This window comes from Heterodontus francisci, chromosome 13 (assembly GCF_036365525.1).
Source record: "Heterodontus francisci isolate sHetFra1 chromosome 13, sHetFra1.hap1, whole genome shotgun sequence".
Classification (NCBI taxonomy): domain Eukaryota; kingdom Metazoa; phylum Chordata; class Chondrichthyes; order Heterodontiformes; family Heterodontidae; genus Heterodontus; species Heterodontus francisci.
Window position 1 is genome coordinate 77,963,612 of NC_090383.1, and position 26,912 is coordinate 77,990,523.

General features: G+C 41.0%; 1 protein-coding gene across 3 annotated transcripts in view; it reads right to left on the reverse strand.

The window, feature by feature from the left end:
- The window catches only part of LOC137376446 (tyrosine-protein phosphatase non-receptor type 14-like), a 268,323-nt gene extending 243,020 nt beyond the window's left edge, over positions 1 to 25,303 (reverse strand). For all 3 annotated transcript variants that reach the window (XM_068045035.1, XM_068045032.1, XM_068045034.1), the window contains exon 1: positions 24,856 to 25,303. The gene's annotated coding sequence lies outside the window, so the exon portion shown is untranslated. The remainder of the gene's footprint in view (positions 1 to 24,855) is intronic.
- Positions 25,304 to 26,912: the final 1,609 nt, after the last annotated feature.

Below are 26,912 nucleotides of genomic sequence, written 5' to 3' on the forward strand. Positions count from 1 at the left end.
ACACATTCAGAACAGCAGGCGATCCTCTCAAATCAGTTTCTTCTCTAGGATTGTTCTGTGAATGATTATGAAATCCATTGGTATATCTGTCATCCTCTTTTACAGCCATGTAACCATGTTAAAAGGTATTTTAAAACGAATCGCATTCAGTAAAGCCAACATATGAACTGCAGAAATGAAATGATGGGTTTTAAAACACACATCTACAAAAGCTGCAAAGCATTTCAAATAATTTTTTAGATTTCTTTTTTAGTACTGACAAGACTTCTTCATTTTGTTTAAAAGCCTTGCATTGTCCCATCTAATTCATAGGTTTTCAATCTGGACTCTCTAAGGATCTATGAAGGGATTCAGAAGGTCATCAGATTTCTGAATTTGTTAATTTTAACAACACCACCCCCACTCCATGACCCCACCAACACCACAAAACAACAACTTGCATTTATATAGTACAGTTATGAAATAGAATGAGACACGCATACACAAAGGAAATCCTAAATTTAAAGGAAGATGACAAAAATTCTTTGATTTGTGAATTAAGCTCAAGGATAATCCTATCCAAAAAAAAAAGTCTGCTGCACAAAGTAATATACACCACACAATCTCTAACTCTCCGAAAAGTTGCAAATGCGCAGAGTAGTTTCTAAATTCCATAGTGATGTGGCCACCATTTTTCTCAAGATGCTAACACCCTAATGCCATTACCTAAACATGCAGTTCTTGCCAATTAACAGCTCCGTTTGCCTATCTTCTACAGAAATATGGAAGATCACAGACAAATAATAAATGAGAAAACTTGAAACTAAAATAAATGGATAAAAATCTTCATCTTGATTTAATTGTATTCACAAAACAACTGTTCTTTTTAGTAAGTGCCATCCAGAAAATATATTTAAAATAGTCATTTGCCTGGGCTGCTCTCGAGCTGCCTCCATGAGGTTCATGACTTCCAGAATGACTTGCTGCTTTCTGCCCCTACAGGAAAAGTCCACATCCATATGATGTACTGGTTAATAGATAATCATTCTGGAGGAAACCTTCTCCAACTAAAGATCTCCAAATGTCAAAGGAAAATCTCATTTTCCGACTACTTTTATTCCAAATTCGTCCCAAAGTGTGCCAATATGACTGAATTGAACATTGCTTATATTCACATTGCTTTACAATCATCTACTTTTTTCTTATGATGGTCACTGCTTTGCGACATCTCCAGTTACAAAGCAGTTAGGATAAAAAGACTCAAAACTGCCACTTCAGGATTAACAGTCTTTAGAGCTCCTGCAGCCATTTTACAAGCCTACTTGCCCCATATGCATTAACTGTGGAAGTAAAAAACTAGTGAGCAAAATGTATTTGAGCAAGTACAATGTGTCTGCAATCAACATGATCATACAACAAGAACTTAAGTCTTCCCAATGTTGCGAACACAACACGGCTCTTTTAAAATAATGATTACTAAGCAATATGGAATTTCTAACAATAACAGTTTCCAGTTTTCTCTGCTCCTCTCAGTATGTTGCCAACTCACAGTATGTACAGTTGCACAGGCACTGGCAGCACTCTAACATCTTGTCCATGTGGCAATCCTTCATGTAAGAAGCTGGAAGTGAACGGCAACGACTATAACCGTGTGAGGCATCACGGCTGCAACAATTTCTGTCCTCACCCAACATTTGCACCGTGCACTTTTCAGCTGAGTGTTCCCAGCAATCAGCGGTAGGAACCTTGGCTCACGTTTTCCCTTTCCACTGCTGAAGAAAATTTTGAAGTCAAAGCCCTAAGTAACTTGGACATATATCCAATCGGGTTTGAAAATTATGTATGCAAAAGTGTTTTTCCCAGTAGCAGAGGAGGGCGAAAATATATTTCAGGAATAGCAGACACAGTAGAAGAGGCAATGGCAAGTGTATGCTGGAAGAGTATCTAGATTCAAAACAGCAACAGAGCAGGTTAGCCAAGATAGCCAACTGCTTCTCGGGAATGAGGTGAAAACGCAGAATTGAGTTCGATTAGAACATTACTGATAATACTTGAGGAGAAACTGAGTTTTCAAAATATTTGAATGTGACTTCAGTAACAGGGCAAATTCTTCAGCAATCTAAATGATTAATAAATTACATTTCTGTAACACTTCTAACATAGAAGAATGTCCCAAGAAGTGCAAGGGGAAAGAAAAGTATTTACTAAAGTTAAGAGATGAGTTGACTATTTAGTTTGGATTTAGTTTTTACATGAACAGAGAAGGCCCATAGTGCAAGCTGTCCAAAGTTAAAGAGTGTAAATGAATTAGTGATTATGCGTTGCAAAGCTTGATGTGAGGCGAGGATTTCCACAATTTTGAGGTCCTGGGAAAAAAAAATTACATATTTTGAGATTGTGTGATGAATCTTGATTTTTACAGTGGGGATATGGAAGAGAGAAAAAAAGTGTGTGAAAGTTTATGTAAAACATGACTAAAAGCTCAGAAGAGCATTGACCGCAGTAGCAAAATGAGAGGGACAGATTGAAAGGTCGAGGTGAGAGCGACTGTCCATCAGGCAGCAAGCTTGTATCCTTCTCAGGAATGCAAGATAGGTGTTCAAGAGCTACAACACTAGTTGAAAGGAAAACGGTGTTAGAAGTCACTAATAAATGTCATTGCCAATTACAGGAGATGCACTTGAAAAGCAAGGAAGCGGTTTAAATGAAAATTTGCACTCAACATCCATAAAAATAGTTGAGCAAAGTAGAGTGAAATGTTTCTGTTCAACAAAGGACTTTTGTTAATGGTGGTGACCAGAGAGATCAAAGACTAGGAAAGTTGCTTTGTAGTGCTCAAGCATGGATAGTTATTCTTATGCTAATACAATCAAGTTGTGGCCCAGGTAAGGGTGTTCATTGGCTGCTACTTTTGTACAGATGCTCATTTTGGCTCAGGAGGCAGGAGGCCAGAGTTCACCACTAAAACTGGCTCATTATCTAAGTTGTAACATTGTTGATTTAGTTTTCCTTAGATAAGGGAGCAGAAGCTGGTAAATACCAGGTGCCACACTGTAGATGTTGACCACCTGAATCTAACCTATAACATCACTCGAATCAGAGTAGAGGCACTTTGCGATTGCTGTGTGTACTGCTGCCAAGCTATGCGGGAGACTGATGAAGTAGAATTCCATAAAACTTTATTTAAAAAGGAAAAGACAAATAGTCTCATGCACAAATTCTAGCCTGTGCCTGCAACTCAATGTATTGAAGACAAAAAGGGGAGGCAGTGGCATAGTGGTAATGTCACTGGACTAGTAATCCAGAGTCCAAGCTAATGCTCTGGGGGCAAGGGTTCAAATCCCACCATGGCAGATGGCGAAATTTGAATCCAATTAATAAATCTGGAATTAAATCTAGTCTAATGGTGCCCATGAAACCATTATCAATTTTTGTAAAAACCCATCTGGTTCACTAATGTCCTTTAGGGAAGGAAATCTGCCATCCTTATCTGGTTTGGCCTACATGTGATTCCAGACCCACAGCAATGTGGTTGACTCTTAAAAGCCCTCTGAAATGGCCTACAAACCACTCAGTTCAAGGGCAATTAGGGATGGACAATACATGCCGGCCTAGTCAGTGACTCCCACAAATCAATAAAAAAAAATTCAAAGTATTTTGAAATATATGTTACATTGATCTAAATTGTGCCTGTTGCTCCAGAAATATTAAATTTTGGTGTATTTGCCCCCACGGTAGAATGTGCTAGAATGCTATGATTTTCCAAATGCCAACTCAATCTGAAAACCAAAAAGGGATATCAATAAGTAGAATTTTCTAAATGGTTGCTGAGCAGTAACATAGGGAGCGTAGAAAGGAAGAATAGAGGAAAGACGTTAATACCTCATGCGCCTCCTAACACAATTTGCGAGCAGCCTGCTCGCCTGCCCTCTTGAACAAAGGACATTGCATAATAGGATCAATAAAAAAAAATAAAAAATTGTGGCATCCAAAATAACAAGTAGGCAGTCTTTGTGATGGAGAGTTCTGAAGTCAGAAGCTCAGATTGGGATCAAATAGGATGCCGAGGTTGCAAAGAGACTGGTTCAGGCCGAGATATTTTATTTTATTTAGAGATACAGCACTGAAACAGGCCCTTCGGCCCACCGAGCCTGTGCCGACCAACAACCACCCATTTATACTAACTCTACAGTAATCCCATGTTCCCTACCACCTACCTACACTAGGGGCAATTTACAATGGCCAATTTACCTATCAACCTGCAAGTCTTTGGCAGTGGGAGGAAACCGGAGCACCCGGCGAAAACCCACGCGGTCACAGGGAGAACTTGCAAACTCCGCACAGGCAGTACCCAGAATTGAACCCGGGTCCCTGGAGCTGTGAGGCTGCGGTGCTAACCACTGCGCCACTGTGCCGTCCACAGATAATAGCTGCAGGGGTGGGTGGGTGAATTAATGGGTGGCAAGACTACAGAGTTTGTGGCAGTAGCTGAAGAAAAAGTCCTTGGTCATACCAATACTTAACTGAAATAAATTGGAGCTCATCATGACTAGATATTGGAGATGCAGTATGACAACACAGAGGCAATGGAGGAGTCAAGAGAGGTAATGCAGAGGTACAGCTGGATTTCATCAATATACTTATTGAAGCTGATCCAATGTCTGTGGATGATGTCACTAAAGGGCAACATGTAGATCAGGAAAAGGAGGGGGATAGAGGATAGATCCTTGGGGGACTCTGATGGCAAAAGTGCAGTGGTGGGAAGAGAAGCTGTTGCTTGAGATGCTCTGGCTACGACAGGTTAGGTAACCGTCAAACCATGAAGCACAAAAGGAGAAAAGGTGTTAGAGGGTGATGGTGCCGCTAACTGTGTCGAGGAGTGCAGGGAGGTTGAAGACGGATAATAAACTAGGTCACGATCAGGGAAGATTTCATTTGTGATTTTGGTTAAGTTGTTCCAGTACCATGGCAGGGAAACCCGTTTAGAGGAATTCAAATTTAGGAATTGCTAGGAAGATGGATTTAGAAGATGACAACACAATCAAGAACTCTGGAGAGAAAAAGGAGGTTAGATATTAGGTAGTGTGTAAGGATAGGGATATAGAGGGTGTTTTATTTTGAATTAGGAGAGTTTATGTAGTGGAAGAGGTTTCAAAAATGCCCTAGGAGTATAATTGTGTGTGTGACAAAACACTGAAAAATTATGACAACTCAAAATCCTGAACAGATTAAAAGTGTTGTAAATAACAATGTAGATCAAGCATTGGTCCAGTTTGGTTGAGATGCTTTGGTGATTTCTACAGATGAGAAGAGGGGATTGAGAGAATAGACACAAAGAGAATAAGAGAAAGAAAGGAAATTTGAATAATGACAGTGGTGGAGAGAAAGATTCTATCTGCCTGCCTCTCTCTATCATTGCTCTGTTACTCAGAGTGATTTCTCAAGAGGGAAATTAGAGAAAGGAAGAGGGATCAAAGCAAGAGTAAAAGAAATTACAGACAAAGAGCAAATATGACAGAGAAATGGCATGGTACAGTACAACCATATTTAAAATAATTAGTTTGAAACATTGCATTTCAAAAGTCCCACTCATGAGCTAAAATGGTATACTTTTAATTAAAGTCAGAATATCAATGAACACATCGGTATTTAAAAAATTCTTGGCTCTTTGTCATTATACAATTTGTTTATATCTCTTGAACTTTGAAGAGTTGGCCACCTTGTGCTAGATACTGGCTAGAGAGCAGTATTCAGGTCTAACACAGTGGCACCAATCCCTATACAAGACAGAAGGCTCGGAAAGAGATTACCAGCTGGATCAGTGTTCGGCCCACCACCACGGAAGATGAAGTGAAAAAGCAAGCAAATTCCATCTTTTAAATTACCAGGCATTCTGCAACGTGGAGATTAAAATGCCGCTAACAATCAAAGTAACTTGAATTATTCACCCATTTCCAAAAAACAGGATTGCAAGACCCCAATAGACAAAACTCAAATTATGAAGCACAGCAAAATTTTGGGGACTTATCTACTGTGAGAAACAATTCCAAAATGTGGTATTTCACTTGCAGTGATACAGATTTAAGGCCTTATCCCACTAGAGGGCTTATAAACATCTGTTTAATAAGGCATATCTCCTCTCCCTTTTCTTCCCTAAAATATTTAATATTTTGATTTTCTTATGATTTTGTAAGTAGAGATCAGACCAGCAACAGTCCACATGCCGTATTAAATTACAATCTTACTGACTCCCTGATTTTCACCACACTTAGCAGAATGTTAATTACTCGTTTTATATTTCAAGCAATGTTTATTTTAATCCACTTAGTAAAGTTAAGCAGTACAAACTATAATTACTATTGGACATGAAATGCTGATTAACAACAAATGGATGTCTTACAAAACGAACAAAAACAGACTTGCCATTCTTTTCTGTAAATATCAGATATGTACCTATAAAACAAGCACAGGGTCAAAAGAATTGCACGGTGCACAACCACCTTTGAGGCAAGCCCAACCTAACTGTAAACTGCTCAAGAAAAGCATCCACCTTGCTATCACCCATGATATTACATAACAAGTCGAAAAGAAAACAAGCTATCTCAAAAAGAATCTGCACACAAAGAATTATCAAAGCAGCATGACACCATTAAAGTGGTGGGCCAAAAATAGTAACTGGGAACTTAGTTTTATTTACCTCAGCATCTCAATTACAATGTCATCCTGATGCCAACTTAGAAGATCAAATTTCAGAAGATTTGAAATTTACACATACAAATCAGAAAACTCCAAATACATAAATAGTAATAAAATACTTGAAGGGAATGAACAACAGAAACCCAGGGCAGCATTTTCGTTAAGGGGCCAGGAACCTGAAGCCTGGAACATTTCTGGATCCTGATCTCGCGTCTATTAAATGCAAAGTTAATAACAGGCCTGGGTGCAGGTCTGGCACCCAATTAGCATACGCGGTCGCCAGAAAAAGGCCGAGACAGTCCCAGCAGCACACAAAGGGGCCACCCCTAAGGGGCACCGGCACATCACTTCGGGCCCTCGCCCCCTCCAACTCAGGAGCCATCTGTGTGCCAGGGTCCTGCATCCGATACAGCCCCTGCCATTGCACAGGTGCGGCAGCCTGTGCAAGAGCCCCCACGGGCACCACCAAAACGAGGATGGAAGCCAAGGGCATCTGAGCCCGTGGCAAAGAGTACAGAGTAGGCTGCCTCCACCTCATCCTCTGTCAGAGGGTGAGCACTCCATAGAGGTGTTAGGGAGAAGATGGTGCCACTGCGTTACATTCACTTATTGGGCTGGGTGTGATTGTCTACATCTGTCTGTCATTTTGTTTGCCTCACAATATAACTTATTTATTACTCTAACAGATGTGTTGTTGATGTCTCATCTCAAAAGGCAGATGTCGCACTGTGGGGCGGGTAGTGGGGAAGTTGGACCCTGAGAATGTTATATGCCCATGCCTTAACGTGTTGGACAATGGTGGATGGAGGAACCCTCCATTTGCATGTTCATGGCTGCCAATGGACCTTGTAGTTAAGGGTCATTGCTGTGAAATAGTTCTGTATGCTGGAAGGTGAGTTCTAGGGTTATCAGCTGCAAGGGCTCGGGGGAGATCAGATGAATCAGCGTGGTCCTTGCTGCTATGCTAGCCTGCGGTTCACCCCGAGATCAGGGACAGCATTCACAGATGTCCTCTGCTGCCTGGGCGCCGGTCACCTCTGGAGTGTTCCCTTCTTCCTCCTCCCAGTCCTCATCCGAGGTGGAGTGGCATTCCAGCTCCTCCTCATCCATCTCCACGCCTCTTTCCAATGTCATATGGTGCAGGGCGCAGCAGATGACCACGATATGGTAGACTCTGGCTGGCTCGTACTGAAGGGCACCACCCAACTGGTGAAAGCAGCTGATGATCTGTTTAATCTGTCCTTGTTAGAAGATGGCTCTGGTTGTTACGTCTCTTCCCGTCCATGTCTGGGTTTCAAATGGGCATCAAGAGCGGGATAACCCCGATTCCCCAGCAGCCACCCACAGAGTCTGAGTGTGGGCCTGAAGAGGTGCAGCAGCTGGGACTCTCGCAAGATGAAGGAACAGGGCACAGACCTGCAAGATTCGCTTCCCATGGTCATAGATCGGCTGGCCATACAATGAGCAGTAGCCCTTTCTATTGAGGTGGCCGGTCTGTCAGTGCCTTGAAGGCTCTACGGGTGCAATCAATGACACCCTGAACCACAGGGAAAACATCAATGGCAGCAAAGCCCAAAGCCCTTTGTGCCTGCACAGGCCTATCTGTGTCAAAGTGGATGTGGACCCCCAAACTCCAGAATATTGCATCTGTGACCTGCCTGATGGTGTGATGAGATGCCAGCTAGGACCACAACAGATCCCTGGAAGAAGATGGATACATAGAAGTTTAGGGCAACGAAAACCTTGACAGCTACAAGTAAGGGACTGCAATGGGGGCCACGAGGACTCAGGTCATTGTGAATCAGAGCACACAGATGAGATAGCATCTGTCTGGATAGGCGAAGCCTCCTATGGCACTGGCGCTCTGTCATTTGCAGGTGGCTCGCTCTTAGGTGCTACCCAAGACATTGGGTTTACCACCCTCTTCCCCTTGCAGCAGCCCCCCACCCCTGCTTCTCTGGCCTCCTGCTTTCCAGCAACTGCTGCAGCTCATCCTGGCTGCTCTGTTCAATGTCAGAGTAACCCGTTCCTTTATGAACTCAGCTGGGCTTTGTGTGTTCACCAGGCCTTCCTCTCCTAACCCCAGCTGCCCCTGTGATGGCAGCAGGCTCATGTCCCTCTCCGGATTCCTGCCATACACCAGTAATAAAAGCAAGTCTTACAGCTGCAGCAATGGCTAGCTACTCTGTGGCACTTTTATTTATTTATTTAGAGACACAGCACTGAAACAGGCCCTTGGGCCCACCGAGTCTGTGCCGACCAACAACCACCCATTTATACTAACCCTGCATTAATCCCATATTCCCTAGCACATCCCCACCATTCTCCGACCACCTACCTACACTAGAGGCAATTTACAATGGCCAATTTACCGATCAACCTACAAGTTTTTGGCTGTGGGAGGAAACCGGAGCACCCGGCGGAAGCCCATGCGGTCACAGGGAGAACTTGCAAACTCCGCACAGGTAGTACCCAGAACTGAACCCGGGTCGCTGGAGCTGTGAGGTAACTGAACCTTATTTTGTGCCTCTGCATTATTTTAACCAGCCCTTCCCATAGCCCTCATGGCCCCCGCATTGTTCACGAACTGGTACAGAACCACAGAAACATTATTACAGCATGGAAGGAGGCCATTCAGCCCATCGTGTCTGCGCTGGCTGAATAAACTAGCCGCCCACTCTAATCCCACCTTCCAGCACCTGGTCCATAGCCTTGCAGGTTACAGCGCTTCAGGTGCATGTCCAGGTACCTTTTAAATGAGTTGAGGGTTTCCATCTCCACCACCGATCCAGACAGTGAATTCCAGACACCCACCACCCTCTGGGTGAAAAGTCTTTTGTCATGTCCCCTCTAATCCTTCTACCAATCACCTTTAAATCCATGTCCCCTGGTAATTGACCTCTCTGTTAAGGGAAACAGGTCCTTCCTGTCTACTCTATCTAGGCCCCTCATAATTTTATACATCTCAATTAAGTCACCCGTCAGCCTCCTCTGTTCTAAGGAAAACAACCCTAGCCTATCCAATCTTTCTTCATAGCTGCAACTTTCAAGCCCAGGCAATATTCTTGTAAATCTCCTCTGTACTCTCCCCAGAGCAATGTGGTGATCAGACTGTACACAATACTCCAGCTGTGGCCTAACCAGCGTTTATACAGTTCCAGCACTACATTCCTGCTTTTACATTCTCTACCTCAGCCAATGAAGGAAAGCATTCCATATGCCTTCACCACTTTACCTACCTGTCCTGCCGCCTTCAGGGATCTGTGGACATGCACTCCAAAGTCTCTCACTTCTTCCACCCCTCTCAAAATCCTCCCGTTTATTGTGTATTTCCTTGTTTTATTTGCCATCCCCAAATGCATTACCTCACACTTCTCCAGACTGAATTCCATTTTTCCGTCCACTCAACCAAACCATTAATATCATTCTGGAGTCTACAGCTATCCTCTTCATTGTCAACTACACGGCCAATTTTTGTGTCAGCTGCACATTTCCCAATCATGCCTTCCACATTTAAGTCCAAATCATTAATATATACCACAAAAAGCAAGGGACCCAACACTGAGCCCTGTGGAACGCCACTGGAAACCGCTTTCCATTCATAAAAGCATCCGTCGACTACTACCCTTTGTTCCTGTCACTGAGCCAATTTTGGATCCAACTTGCCACATTCTCCTGTATCCCATGGGATTTTATTTTTCTGACCTGTCATGTGGGACCTTGTCAAATGCTTACTAAAATCCATGTAGACCACACCCACTGCACTACCCTCATCTATCCTCCTGGTTACATCCTTAAAAAATTCGATCAAGTTAGTAAGACACGACCTTCCCTTAACAAATCCATGTTGACTATCCCTGATTAATCCGTGCCTTTCTAAGTGACAGTTTATCCTATCTCTTAGATTTGATTTTAATAATTTACCCATCACGGAGGTCAGACTATAATTATTTAGCCTATCCCTCGCACCCTTTTTAAACAATGGTACAACGTTCATAGACCTCCAATCCTCTGGTACCTCTCCTGTATCTAGTGAAGATTTGAAGATGATCCTCAGAGCATCTGCTATTTCCTTCCTGGCTTCTTTTAACACCCTGGGATGCAATCCATCCAGCTCTGGTGATTTAGCCAAAGCATTTTCCCAATTCCCATCCTTTAAAGATTTAAAACTGCTGCTGACAAGGCTGTTAACGAGCTCCACAATGAATTCAACAGACACTTAATAGGAGGCATATGGAGTTGCTGTTCCCTCCCACCTGGCGTCACTTTAAAAATGGCAGCACATTCCGGGGGGGGTGGGACCTAGTGCCGACTAAAACATGGCTACCCGACCCGAACCCGACCAGACCCGATCACATGTGTCGGGTTCAGGTTGGGTCAGGTCTCTCTTCCAGATCCGGCATTCAGGCTCGCTCGGGTCGTGTCAGGCTGGATGTGGACACAGTGCTGCCTTGCTCAGGGAGGGAAGTAATCTTCAAAATTTGAACATTCAGCTGGGACGTCGAGGCGGGAAACGTGCTGCTGGAATGGAAGGATCACAACATTTGGACAAGGAGAGCACAATAATAACCTGTTTGATATAATTAACTTTATTACGGTAGCTGGGTCGGGCCGGACGCAGGAAAAAAAAAATCAAAGGACTCGGGCCCGGGTCAGGTTGGGCCCAGGACAGGTTTCAATTTCATACCCGAGCAGACCTTTAGTGCCGACCTCCAAGAGCACAATCTTCAAATCGTGCTCGCACCTGCTCCCGCTCCCAAAGGGCCCCCAATCTCAAAGTTAAATTCTGGCTACTGATATCTATTATTCTTAAATATGTATATTTATAAAAATATGTAAATAGGTTTGCACCAATAAAGTTATACATACACACACATGCGCAGTGAAATAAGGAGGAAGAATTAGGTCCTCTGGAACCACCATTTTCAACAGGAACTAACATGAACATGATTACTGTAAATGACATTTCCATCTCTATTGAAACTCCTTTTACCATAAATACCTCACAATACTCATAGCAGAAGACACCTGCAACTATGAAATCATTTGGCTCTCGAAAATATGCCAGACTAAAAACCAACAGGTCTACAAACCAGAAATGCATATTAAGACACTTAAAAAGGGGAACTAGGAAGGAATTGTTGGGGGGTGGGGGGGGGTGGGTTGTGAAGGGGTGGAGAGCAAGGCAAAGTGGTGGGGGGAGAGGAAACAGGCAAAGAAGGAACAGGGAAAGTCCACTGCATGATGGAAAACATATTTGGGCGGAGGTGAAGACATCCCAATCTTTGAACAATTACTTGAGGTTGTTTTCGTTGGAGAGAAGGAGGAGGAGAGGTGACTTAATAGAGACATATAAGATAATCAGAGGGTTAGATAGGGTGGATAGTGAGAGTCTTTTTCCTCGGATGGTGATGGCAAACACGAGGGGATATAGCTTTAAGTTGAGGGGTGATAGATATAGGACAGAAGTTAGAGGTAGTTTCTTTACTCAGAGAGTAGTAGGGGCGTGGAACGCCCTGCCTGCAACAATAGTAGACTCGCCAACTTTAAGGGCATTTAAGTGGTCATTGGATAGACATATGGATGAAAATGGAATAGTGTAGGTCAGATGGTTTCACAGGTCGGCGCAACATTGAGGGCCGAAGGGCCTGTACTGCGTTGTAATGTTCTAAAATTAAAGAGTCAATATTAAAGAAGTAATGAAATTTTGCATCTGTCCCAATTTTTATTACATTTAATAGAACCCAATTAGTAATGGAAAAATTGTGACCCAATATTTCAAGTTTGGTGACCCCTTTTTTTTCTACAATTACATAGAATTAAATTATTTTATAGCACAGAAAGAGACCATTACACTCAACTGGTTTATGCCAGTGTTTATATTACAGATGAACCTCCTCACATTATAATTATAATTTTTCATATCCATGCTATCAAAACCCTTCGTAATTTTCAAAGCCTCGATCAGATCTCCTCTTAGTCTTCCCTTTTCCAGAAAAAAAGAGCCCTAGCCTCCTCATTCTTTCCTGAAAGTTGCATCCTCTCCATTCTAGTCACATCCTTGTAAATCTGGTTTACACTTTCTCCTACACTTCAATATTCTTTTTGTACTATGGAGACAAAAACAGTACACAGTACTCAAGTGTGGTCTAACCAAGGTTCTAAAAAAAGCTAAGCCTACAAGCACTGACAAGATTTCTTAGCATCTGAACAGGCATCGATTTCTCCAAGTTTGTTCCTGATTAAAAATGTTACGATTTAATGTTTTCGTAAAGCTTAACATTGTAAATTCCTATCGCAGTGTCACACACGGGATTTGCAGGTAAATATGGACAACTTTATAATGAAATTTCCAATTGCATCAGTTTGGCATAGGACTTTTTGTATTCTAGTCATAGAGTTATACAGCACAGAAACAGGCCCTTCCGCCCATCATGTCTGTGCAGGCCATCAAGCACCTATCTATTCTAATCCCATTTTCCAGCACTTGGCCTGTAGCCTTGTATGCTATGGCATTTCAAGTGCTCATCTAGATACTTCTTAAATGTTGTGAGGGTTCCTACCTCTACCACCCCATCAGGCAGTGTTTCAGATTCCAACCAACCTCTGGGTGAAAAAGAATTTCCTCAAATCCCCTTTAAACCTCCTGCCCCTTACCTTAAATCTATGCCCCATGGTTATTGACACCTCCACTAAGGGAAAAAGTTTCTTCCTATCTACCCTATCTATTCCCCCCATAGTTTTGTATACCTCAATCAGGTCTCCCCTCAGCCTTCTCTGCTTTAAGGAAAACAACCCTAGCCTATCTAGTTTCTCTTCATAGCTGAAATGCTCGAGCCTAGGCAATATCCTGGTGAATCTCCTCTGTACCTTCTCCAGTGCAAATACATCCTTCCTATAGTGTGGCGACCAGAACTGTACACAGTACTCCAGCTGTGGCCTAACTAGCGTTTTATCCAGCTCCATCATAACCTCCCTGCTCTTATACTCTATGCCTCGGCTAATAAAGGCAAGTATCCCATATGCCTTCCTAACCACCTTATCTACTTGCGCTGCTGCCTTCAGTGATCTATGGACAAGTACACCAAGGTCCCTCTGGCCCTCTGTACTTCCTAAGGTCCTACTATCCATTGTATATTCCCTTGCTTTGTTAGTCCTCCCAAAAAGCATCACCTCACACTTCTCAGGATTAAATTCCATTTGCCACTGCTCCACCCATCCTACCAGCCCATCTATATCTTCCTGTAATCTAAGACTTTCCTCCTCACTATTTACAACACCACCAAGTTTCGTGTCATCTGCGAACTTACTGATCATACCTCCTATATTTATGTCTAAATTATTACTGTACACTACAAACAGCAAGGGTCCCAGCACCGATCCCTGCGGTACACCACTGGTCACAGGCTTCCAATCGCAAAAACAACCCTTGACCAGCATCCTCTGCCTCCTGCCACTAAGTCAATTTTGGTTCCAATTTGTCCCGAATCCCATGGGCTCTTGCCTTCTTAACCAATCTCCCATGCAGGACCTTATCAAAAGCCTTAATGAAGTCCATGTAGACTACATCAACTGCTTTACCCTCATCTACACATCCTCACAAAATTCAATCAAGTTTGTTAGACATGTTCTCCCCCTGACGAAGCCATGCTGACTATCCTTGATTAATTCCTGTCTCTGTAAGTGGAGATTAATCCTGTCCCTCGGAAATTTTTCTCACAGTTTCCCTACCACTGTTGTTACACTCACTGGTCTGTAATTACCTGGTTTATACCTGCTACCCTTCTTGAATAATGGTACCACATTCGCTGTCCTCCAGTCCTCTGGTACTTCTCCTGTGGCCAGAGAATATTTGAAAATTTGTGTCAGAGCCCCTGCTATCTCCTCCCTTGCCTCACATAACAGCCCGGGATATATCTCATCTGGGCCTGGGGATTTATCCAATTTTAAGCCCGCTAAAACCGCTAATACCTCCTCTCAATGCTAATTCGTTCGAGTAGATCACAATCCCCCTCCCGGATCTCTACACCTACATCATCCTTCTCCATAGTGAACACTACGATGTGGAATGTTGTGATTGACCTACTATCTTTAAATGTAGAATACGTATCATTCAGAACGAAGACAAATTTTCTCTTCCTTCTTTCCTAATTGCATAGATACACACTTGGATATAGTTCTGTGAATTCAGGCTCCTCTTTAATACCTTGCTCAACTATCCATTCTTTACATATGAACCCAGACAAGGATTAACAGTAGGCTGTTCAACACTGGATAAGGACAGCTGTAATGCACCCAATGTCCACATATGCACACTTTCCAACAGCCATATGATAAACAAATCAGGACTGGAATGCCTGGTGGATTTTTGTTCTCTCCAAGCTGGATACACTGACGCCAGTAGTAGATAAGCTAACTTAGCAGAAACCTGGATTCTTGTGATCTGAATACTGCATTTATCAGCTGAGCTATGAATTGGAAATCCTGAAGACAGATTTCATGCAAGCGGGTATGCTTTATTTATCTGCTGAAAAGAATTGTACTTTTGTTTGCAGCCTACTGAACAGAAAATTGCAGCAAATGAAAAAAATACAGCTTAAAATTGTACAGGTGAAATCCTGCTCAAAACATAATGAATCCAAATCCTTAAGATTATAAATGTTCTCAAGAGAAAATACACTTTTTTAAAAAAACATAAAAAACACTTCTCATTGCAGTAACTTGAACCAATTAGGGAACACAAATATTAAAGTTCTTGGCTTTTCAGCATTTAGATCAATAGGCTCTGAGAATCAAATGTTTATGACTTTCAAGTGACCTGTACAGTTTATAAAGCAACCACTGTCAAATTCAAAGATCTTATCTCATTCCCCATGTAAATTCTTGAGTCTCAATGTAATGTTGAATGATGAACGTAGCACATCAGCCATTTGTGATGTCACCACGATTGGTTTAAGGCAGTGATTTTCAAGCTTGTCTATGTGGGAGACCTCCTACAAATACTCACACATTCATGGGAACCCCAATTCCAACGTCAAAAAGCAGTCTCAGCTATCCAAAGCTATGCTATCAGTGCAAGAAATTATCTTCTTTACTTTGCAGACCTCCGAAGATCAGTTTGAAAAACCACTGACTTAAGAGGAAAATCATTTGCAGTAAATTAAATGGGAAATTCCATGCCCTATATGGCTTTTTAAGTTTCCAAATTGCAACTGACACAATAAGTAGGATTCAGCCAATAAAATTCAATATCCCCCTCTCGCCTTTCTTCCTCGCTCATTTGTCCAGACACGATTTACAAAAGGCTCATCACAGTCAAGCACAGTAGCGTCCTCATTCAGTGTCCTCAGACGTATTTTAAGCAGGAGCCACTGGATCAGAGTCAACAATGGGGATTTTATAGCAAACAAAGACACTGCAGCCCCAGAAATGATCAGCAAACCAAGTATGGACCATGGCTTGAAATCAAGGTCTTTGAATGGCACGGTGTCACATCACATAAGAACAAAAGAAATAGGAGGAGTAGACCATTCTGCCCGTCATGGCTGATCTGATTGTGGCCTTAACTCCATTTCCTTCCTGAACCACATAACCGTCGATTCCCTTGTAGATCAAAAATCTATCTAACTCAACCTTGAATATATACAATGACCCAGCCTCCAGTGTTCTCTGCGAGAAGAGAATTCCAAACACCAGCAACCCTCTGAGAGAAGAAATTACTTCTCATCTCCGTCTTAAATGGGAGACCCCTTATTTTGAAACTGTGCCCCCTAATTCATGATTCCCCCACGCGGGGAAACCTCCTCTCAGCATCTATCCTGTCAAGCCCCCTCAGAATCTTATACGTTTCAATAAGATCACCTCTTATTTTTCTAAAGTCCAATGAGTATAGGCCCAACCAAAGGCCTGCTACCTGACCCGAACCCGAAGACATGCGTCAGGTTCGGGTTGGGTCGGGTCGGGCCCCTCCAGGCCGGACACATACGGTAAGTGCTCTGCCGGTTAGTATTCATTCATCAAGCCAAAGGCATTTTAACCATATGTTTTACATCACATTTGTAATCCAGATTCTTTTCAAAATTACTTTTTCGATGACCTGGATATATGTCATGCATGGAAACTCGCATCACGTTTAAGAATCTGAGCTAAGCTCCTGAAAAATATCTGATACAAAATGCAAGTTCACTCTCGTAGGGACACACCTGATTTACCCATGTCCAGAGAGATTAGATTCAGATTGGCAGAACCAAAGCTTAGGGGTCCCCCCCATTTATGTGGAGGGGAATTGCTTGTAAGTACCAATCACTATACAGCTTCCCAATGCTTGTCCAAGGAAGGCCACCCTCCCCTGTAGGTTATTAGCTTGCAGGGTTATCTGCATCCAAATGGAATGAATTCCAGTAGTTTGTGCAGTCCAGATTAGCTGGTCAAGTCAACAACGTCCCAGAGTGTTGTGGATCCTCCTGGTTAAGGTATCAAATTAGAGTCTGGGCAGATAGTTGACTTAATTCTGAACTTCTATGGAGCAGGGATGTTACCTTAAAGCCATTCCCCCAAGAGTTGTGAGGCTTAAGAATTCACTTCCAGAGTCAGTGGTTGAACATGAGCAGGAGTAGCTCACTCAGTCCTTCAAGCCTAATCCACCATTCAGTAAATTCATGGCTGAACTGATTATTCCACAGTTTCACCTATCCCCGATAACCTTCCACCCCCTTGCTTATCAAGAATCTATCTACCTCTGCCTTAAAAATACCAACATACGAATTAGGATCAGGCTGAAATGATGTCAAAATTCAAGATTAGATTAGATTAGATAGGTAGATGAAGAGGTTGAAAGAATATGGGAACAGGATGGAAAAATATGAATGCAGCTTTGCTTGCTTGTAGAGTAAATGTTGACATGGAGTAGTTGGGCCAAATGGCCTGTTTCCATATTGTAACTTCCATGTATTTATCCTGATCCACTAAGTATTTTTAAAGGATAACAAATTAAGTTACTCAACCATCTATATGCTACATATTTCAATCGCTGTACTATCGACACATACCATATTTCTAAAGCTGTGCCAAAGTTGTTTAATCCTGCTCAACCTTTCTTTTAACTACAATGTCAAATCATAGAAATCAGATTAACTATCAAAGTGGTGATAGGGCTGAACAGTGCCATTCTCCTGATTATTGATAACATTATACTGAGCATAGCATAAAATGGATGCTTTTCATATAGCTACCTAAAGAGTTACATTCCATATTAATACTATAGGAAGGTCATGAAAATGATCCAGTGAGCTAACTTTCCCACAAAACTGCTCTGCAAAGTAAACCATCTGAAATAGTGTCTGATTAAAAAGGAACTCATAAATCCACAGAATTTCTTGATTTTTAATGGTCTTCTTCATTAGCTGATAATGAAGAGATTTAGATTTAAATGAAATTCTGATGCAGGGTACATAACGGAGATAATACTAAGAATACAAAGAAGGTATATGTAGTTATTTACTACAGTACAGAGGGTTTCTTGAGACCAGCGGTTCTCAAATTTTGAGCAAACTAACAAATAAAAAGCCTTGACACCTCAACCAATTATTAATGGCTAGGACATTAACTTACAATCCAAAATACAGTTGCTACAACCAACATAACTCACTACCAAAGAAATTGCAAACTCAGCATGAAAATATAATGGGAAAAAATCAGCTATATTAAACAAGGCAAAAGGAAATGCAAAAGAGTATGAGAGCCTCTTTCTAAAGTATGTAATAGTGGAAGCTAAGTTTTTTAATATTTAAATTGAAAACAGATAAATATTTCATATGTGATAATCAAAGGACTGATGATAACCTGCTGAATTTGTCTTCTCTAAAAGGTTAATTGCAATATTTTAATCTTTATATATAGATGCTTTTTGGCATGGTTGTCCATTTTCCTTTTTTATGCTCTGTAACAAACATTTCCTATTCAAAGCAACAGCATTAATCATTGGTAAAACATCCTGTGAGCTGCAACCGATTCCAAAAGTTTTGAAAACTAAGGCGTGTACAATTGACGATAAACTTTGGGGACTTTTACCATTGTTATATTACACAAATACTGTACTTTCAATTATTGACACATTTGACATTCCACAAATATTTAAATATCAAACACAGACTAAGGTTCGAGTTGCACCTAGTTAAATTCACATATAGTGGGAACCTCAATTATTCACTAATAGAAGGTGGATAATAAAAATTCAGATTGATCAAGATCATCCAAATTACGTTGCTGATTCTTTCCATCTCAGATCTCTCCAGCAGCATTCTCCTCCACTGTTCTCCTCCATGAGGCAATAGCAACATGCACTAAAATATCAATTGAACTGCTGGTTCAAAACTCCCCCATAAATGCCCATAGCTCCAGTTGCTAGACCTGCTGGTGACCCAAGAGAGAATAAAAAAGCTACTTCAGTGACAACCATTAAGTACAGAAGTAGGCACTAAAGCCAGCATACGCTCGCCCCAGAAGACCAACAGTGCAGAGCTTCCAACTTCAAAATCAATTAAGAACCAGCTTTCTTAAAGGCACCCTTGTACTGGTGAACAAAGCATGTGCTGAATGTAGCACCAGCTGGTTACTGTATCTGTTAAAACAAGCAGGCTCTGTATTAATTTCAAATTCAGCAATCTGCTGAGATCAACACTGCAGAGGCTGCTAATGGGATTGGAGTGCATGCTGCCTTTAGTGTTCATTATAGGAGAACAGTGGTTGGCATCAGGGGAGCATACTTTGATCGTCTCTCTTGTGTGTGTGATGGGTCTGTCATCTGAAGTTGTACACTGGCATTTGGGAGACCAGTGGATCAGGTGATTGAACAGCTATTCCACAACCAGCCTACATTGCTGGCAGAAGCAGAATAGAGGGAAGTTAAGAACAAAAATCCACAACTCAAACTCCCACTAGTCCCTCATGATGCTTAAAAAATCTAATAACTGAGAATGGATACTGTAATTGTATCTAAAATTCATATGTAAATCAATTTTTGCTGCAACCATTTTAAAAATTAACAGTTTCAATTCGTTCCCAATTTAGTACTTGCATAGTTTACCCACTCCTTTTTTTCACATGGTTATAAGAAAAGCATATGTTTGTTCCGATAACCTGTCCCGTTTTCTATTCACTTTGCACCTGAGTTGATATCCAAATTGTTAAAGGAGGCGTTTTTATGCATATCCATCAACAATTTAATCGCAGATCTCTAATATTTGGTTTTGAAATTAATACATTGCATTAAAGCTCATTTTTAATCCAGGTAACAACAAAATCAATTTTAAATATGTCATTATTAAGACATTATGAAAGGACTGAATGGAATTGTTCATAATTCCAAATGGCTAAACATGGGATTTATTTTCATGCAACTAAAAAAATGTTACGATAAACATTGTTTACACAATTAACTTACCAATCGAAGGTAAAAAAAAAATCTGCTAAAAAATTGCTCATCAACATAGCCAAATGGGACTTCAGTATCCCCATGAAAACAAACAAATGAGAATCCATGGGCAGGTGTAGGCAGAGAGGTAGAAAAGAGAAGGGACGCAAGAGATCCTCTTCCTCTTTGTGATTCAGTGTGAATTGTCATCTTCTGGCTTCAATGCTCATCACTCCCATGGAACAAGCCCACGTTTCAGTGAGGCACATTTACAATTTGAGAACAGTCTTGACCCACGTCAGGGTCTGCACAATTTCACAGAATAGCCAGTTAAACGCTATAACCCACATGAATTCTACTGGCACCAGAAAATCCAACTTAAATAAAGCAATTACTTCCTTTTAAAAAGGCAAAAACTACCACCCTATTCTATACTAAAATTTCCATCAGAATACTTAAATTGGCCATGGTGTATATTACAAATCAGCAGCTGGCACAGGCTAGAGCAGGGGTCGGCAACCTGCTGCTCTTTAACATCTCATTTGTGGCTCCCAACCTTTTCCAGTTGGATTGCATCATCATGAAAAAAAAACTTATAAAAGGCTAATCTAAGTGCCTGAATATGCATATACAGGAGATACGAAGAAGAGAGAAAAAAAATTCAAAAAAAGACACAAAAGCCATCAAAAGACATGATAATTCAGAGTTAGATCTCCTAATTTATTTTCTATTGATACATAAATTCAATACATGTATTTTATTATGTATACAAATTATGCATTCTACCAGAGACACATGGCAATTTACCATGTATATGGTTTGGAAATGCCGAATTTTGTCTTGCGGCTCCCGATCTTATTTTATTTTAGGCAATTTTTTTTTTTTTAAAAGGCTCTTCAGATAAAAAAAGGTTGCTGACCCCTTGTCTCGAGGTTACTCATCAAACATTTAGACACTTAATTTAGAAAAGGTGGTGGCCCCTGTGTCCACAGCTAGACAAGAACTTATGGAGACCTCTTTAACCAACACTGGATCTACACTGACAGCACCTACTTTCAAGCAGCAAAAATAAAATTATGGAAATACAATGCTAAACTTCTGCCTAAAAGACTTTAAATTTAACAAATTGTATTTATATAGCACCTTGAAAGCAATAAAATGGCCCACAGGAGCATTATAAAACAAAATTTGACACCAAGCCACATAAAGAGATATTGGGGCAGATGACCAAAATCTTGGTCAACCAGGTAGGTTTTAAGGAACATCTTAAAGGAGGAGAGAAGGTAGAGAGAGACAAATAGTTTTAGGGATGGAATTTGAGAGCTTCAGACCTTTTCAAATTAAGGCATAGCCACTATTGGTGGCTCAATTAAAATTGGCGATGCTCAAGAGGCTAGAATTAGAGAAGTGTAGATATCTCAGAGGATTGAGGGGCTGGAGATTAGAGGTGGGAGGGTTGAGAAATTCAATTTCAATGCTGGTTCATTTCTATTACCATTTTTATCTGGTCATTTTCACATTACCGTTTGTGGGAGCTTGCTAGGTGCAAATTGCCTGCCAGATTTCCTACAACTGTGACGACACTTCAAAAGTACTTTGTTGGCTATAAAGTGCTTTGGGAAGTCCTGAGGTCAAGAAAGGTGTTATATCAATGCAAGTTCTTTTTAACTTGATTGTTGCTGTAGGTCCATTACATCTGATGTGCACAGTACAAGCTGGATGACAACATAATTTCAACACAAAAAAAATCCCAAAAATAAACTTTTCTAAAGTGTGAATGAATCTTAAAACAAAATCCATTCTTGTTCCAAATAAAGATCAAATTTAAATAAATACAAGATTCAAATTATGACTATGCACAGTATCATGGACAGACCTGGGTTCATTGTGGGAGCACCATCCTGACAAGTACCACAGCAACTTAAAAAGGCCCGCCAACACTTACCAGGGCATCTAAGATTCAGTAATAAATGTGGGCTAGCTGGCATTACCTGAATCCCAAGAGCAAGAAACTGTATTTTTATCCTGCCTTGCATGACCACAGGACATCACAAAAGGCTTTACTGTCAATTATCTACATTTAAAGTGTATTCACTATTGTAATGTTGGAAATGCAGCAGCCAATTTGCACACAGCAAGGTCTTCTTTGACTAGTGCGATGGGATCTTTTACATCTGCTAGACAAGGTGGACAAAATGCCAATTTGACATCTCATCAGACAGTACATGCAACAGTGCAGCTTTCCTTTGTACTTTAAAAAAAAAAAATTTGTTCATGGGATGTGGGTGTCGTTGGTGAGGCCAGAATTAGTTACCCATCCCTAACTGCCCTTAAGAAGTTACTGGTTAGCCGCCTTCTTGAACCGCTGCAGTCTATGTGGTGTAGGCCATTCACAGTGCTGTTAGGGAGCAAATTCCAGGATTTTGACCCAGCCATCATGATGGAACAGCGATATAGTTCCAAAGCAGGGTGGTGTGCGACTTGGACAGGAACTTGCAAGTGGTGATGTTCCCCATGCACCTGCTGCTCTTGTTCTTCTAGGTGGTAGAAGTCGCAGGTTTGGGAGGTGCTGTTGAAGTGTCAGCCGAGATTGTGTTCAAGTCTCTGAAATGGGGCATGAACCCACGACCATCCAACTCAGAGGCAAAAGTGCTACCACTGAGCTAATGCTGACAACTAAGTTGTAGGTTCCAAATCTGAGGCCCACAGACCAGGGAGGTGCTGACTAGAAGTTATAGCATCCCAGTGGGAGAAAAACTAATTCTAATTCTAAAAAAACACAACCGGACTGAAGACTCAAAACTGGGTGGTATCTAATGCCGATTGGTGGCTGACTACAAGAAAATTGGTGGTGGCCTAGGAACAGATTTTTGTATATATTCTCAGTTACAGGCATGAAGTTAGGTAAACGAAAATAATTTAAATAAAAATCTGGAAAAAAAAGGGAAACTTATGAAAATATATGCAGAAATAAATTTAAAAAGAATTACATTTAACATTAAATACATCTTTAAAAAAAGACATATGTGTACAGTGCTTTTCACAACCACTGGACACCTCAAAGCACTTTACAGCTAACAAATTACATCTGAAGTGTAGTCACTGTTGTAATGTCGCCGATTTATAGTAATATATTTATGTTAAATTATTTGGATCACTTAGCCTTTACAAGAAAACCAAGAAAAGCTGAAGACATTGTATTATGGCTTTGATTCAGTGAGTGTTAAACTTAAGTCTATGTAAAGATGAAAAAGATGGTGCAACCTATTTCAAATAGTTAATAAAACTATCAGAACACGAGATCATCCAATAGTGTCGTAAACATACCCTGATTACACTACAGATTTACTCAAAGAGGCACAGTTATCACAAACACTTCTATAAGAAATACAATTCCGGTATACAAACAATAATCAGATTGTCCGTCATCTTTGATCTTATTGTTTCGGCCCAAATTCCAATTGTTTTTCATAATGAAGAATTACCATCTTGCAAGCCAAGGATTCCTGTAGCCACTGGACCTTCTTTGAAAATGTGACAGCATTAACCCAAGGTTAATTTAATCTGGTGTTTACATCACACATTTTCCCTGAATTTGAACCCAGGCATACACACAGGTCATATGTTTCAAATTGCAAGTCCATTACAGTTGATTACCACAAAGTGGATCAGGAGACAAGGAATTCAGATCATATTGCTTAAACTACTGTGACTGAATGTGATGAATGCCACATACATTTTTTAAACGTTAATCTGTTTGAAAAGGCATGTTTAATTAACAAATGTAAAAAATTATAGGTACAGCATGACAAATGTAAAATTATAGTTCAGGTTTCATTCCAAACTTTCATAAATAATGTTTAAAATTTTCTGAAATATTTGTATAAAGTGTTAAAATTGCATTGTTAAACTGCAAGTTCTGGCACAAGATGCATTCACGCTTTTAAGTGCTAGCTCAAAGTCAGCAATATCCTTTGTTCCTAATACTTCCATCAGAAAAACAAACTGATCACAAAGGCATGGAAAACCGATTTTAAATAAAAAGCTCTCTCTTGGGAAATTTACAAAACAATCCAATCTCGGAGTTCAGGCAATTTATTCATAAACCATATTCCTATTTCAAATGTTGCCTTCATGGTTTGGGATATCATCTGAACCCTTCGACTGAATCAATTCCTTGTAATTAACTAATCATTGTCCTCTGTGCCCTGCGCAGTCATCACCTGTACCCTCAGTTTTTTTTTTAAAGTAAAAAGTTTCTGGGAACATTTTTAAAAGAAACGTTTTTCTAGTAAAGCAACCTTTAAAAGTGTGTTTCAGAAGACATAGCATTTTCACATTTATCCCATTAGCTAGATTTAACCATCGAAACGCGAGATGGTCTCTTTAAATATGCTGCAACAAAGCACAGGCTGAAATTAGCTTTTTGCGGGCGGGTCATAGATTCCAGTACAGGCATTTTGGATAGTTAGATATAAACATATTATAATAAAAGGCTGCCGTATCTTGGCTCGAAACCCCCCTTCCAGGAAGGCTCAAAGAACAAAACAAGGAGAGCTGCCGAGGACTGCTGGCAGTTGAGCCGCAGAGTGAGGCAGACAGGCTCCCTTTAATTGGCATGTCTGACTTGCTCTTTCAAATCATTCAAGGACGAGTGGAAATCTTGGATCAAGTAAAGGGTTACTTTTCTCCCTCTGGTGTATCTATCTCGCCCTCCACCACATTCAAACAGACAAGCTCCTGGAGTTAAGAATCTCGTGTCCCCTTACCTGTTTACATGTCTTTATTGTGTCTGGCTAGTCCATTAAAGCCACGGAACAGCGCGCTCCCCTTCAAACTTTCCAAACGTGTTCTTTTATAAAAAGAAAGTGGAGATTGGCACGGTAATCCCGTTCTGGATAAAGGATCCGCTCGTCTAAAGGACCTCGGAATCCGTCTGATCACCAAAAGTGGATTACACGGAGAGCCGTACCTCACCCGCTCAAGAACTACTTTTGTTTCGTGAAACTTTCTTTTTCCCCCCCTTTCTTGTTTGTTGTTGTTCTGAACTCTGCTGCCCAAGTCCAGCAGCTGCCAGCGGTCCAAGAGCCTTGTGATTGCAAAGTTTTTCTCTCTCTTCTTTTCCCAGTAGCTCCCCTTGTATCCGAGACTATTTTCGATGAAATAACATGGTCAGACTTTGTGGGTTTGAAAAAAAGATCTGTGCCTCGTGACATCAGAAATGTGGAATGTGAGGAATGTGAGCTGATGAAGGGCTGAGATGTCGTTACTTCTTAATGGTCACACAACGAAAACACACCCCAGCCAACGTCGATTTAAAGCTGTACTGCATCAGTTTACCCATGCATTGATATTATTACTTTTTCAGCGCAATATTTGAGGAATCGGTGGGAGGTTGTTCTGCTAACAAGGTGTGAAGTTGCTGTTGGCCGGATTAGCGTCAAAAATCCTTAAGAGTACATTTGGAGTGAACACCTCTACAATAATGAATTATGAATGAATGCATTTTCTTTCTTTAGGAATGCGTGTCGTCTGTTAATCGGATTATTATGTTATGGGGATATGCTGTCGAACGATGACACTAGCTCCTGCAGAGCTAGCTCACGGATGACACCATGTGGGGAATGTGGCCTTTAAAAACCTCAGATAGTTTATATATAAAATACTTGCATTTATATAGTGCTTTAACGAGCTCAGGATATCCCAAGGCGCTTTACAGCGAAGGAAGTACATTTATGCATTTCATTTGGTTTTGGCCCAACTCTTCTGAGCCCGAAGTATAAAACCTGAATTATTTTATCTCTCGGCTCCCACCCTTAATTTCTTGACTGTTGCTTTCCTATCTGATTGCCTATTTAACATCCCTGTTGAATGCCACTCTACACAAACTCAGGCTCAACCAAAAGACTTCTGATGAAAGATATTCCAACTGCAGTGTTGATAACAACACCTTGAATTTATATAGCTCCTTTAATGGAATCCCATTGCACTTAACTGGAGCATTAACACACAAAATTTGGCACCAAACCACATATAGAAAAGTTCAGACAAGCGACCAAAAACGTGGTCAAAGAGGTTGATTTTAAGGGGTGTCTTAAAGGAGGAAAGAGGCAAAGAGGTTTAGGGAGGGAATTAGAGTTTAGGGCCTAGGAGCTGAAGGCATAGCTGCCAATTGTGGAGTGATGAAAATTGGAGATGTGGAAGAGGATAGAATTGGAGAAGTGCACAGGTCTCAGAGGGCTGTAGGAGCTTACAGAGACAGGGAGGGGCAAAACCATGGTGGGATTTGAAAAGTGATGAGAATTTTAAAATCAAGCTGTTTCCGGGTTGGAAGCCAATGTTAGCCAGCAACCACAAGGGTGATGAGTGAATGAGGATAAGCAGAATTTTGGATGAGCTCAAGTTTTCAGAAGGTGCAAGGGGGAGGCTTCCATTTTTCCCACTCTGATTTTCTTTACGTCTTTCCTCCCTCATTACCAGTGGTGGCAGAACCTTCACCCCCTAGCACTTTGAAATTCTCTTCCCAATGTCTTTGCTGTCCTACTTTTCTCACTATCTTCAAAAGCCTTTCCATAACCTTTCTTCTTTGTTGATTCTTTAAATCGTCTTTCTTAATTTCTTGCCTATTCCTGTCTCATTGTAAACATGTTGGGATATTACAATGAGCCCATGCTAAGAGCAATCAATGGGGCAGATAAAGTACTGCAAATTCCTTTGATAAAGAAGGGCTGACTAGTCATTGCTATATAGGATTTATGAGGAAAACTTGCAGACATGAGGGATTTGCATTTCTTGAAATTACTCATCCTTATCTTTAAATCATTCC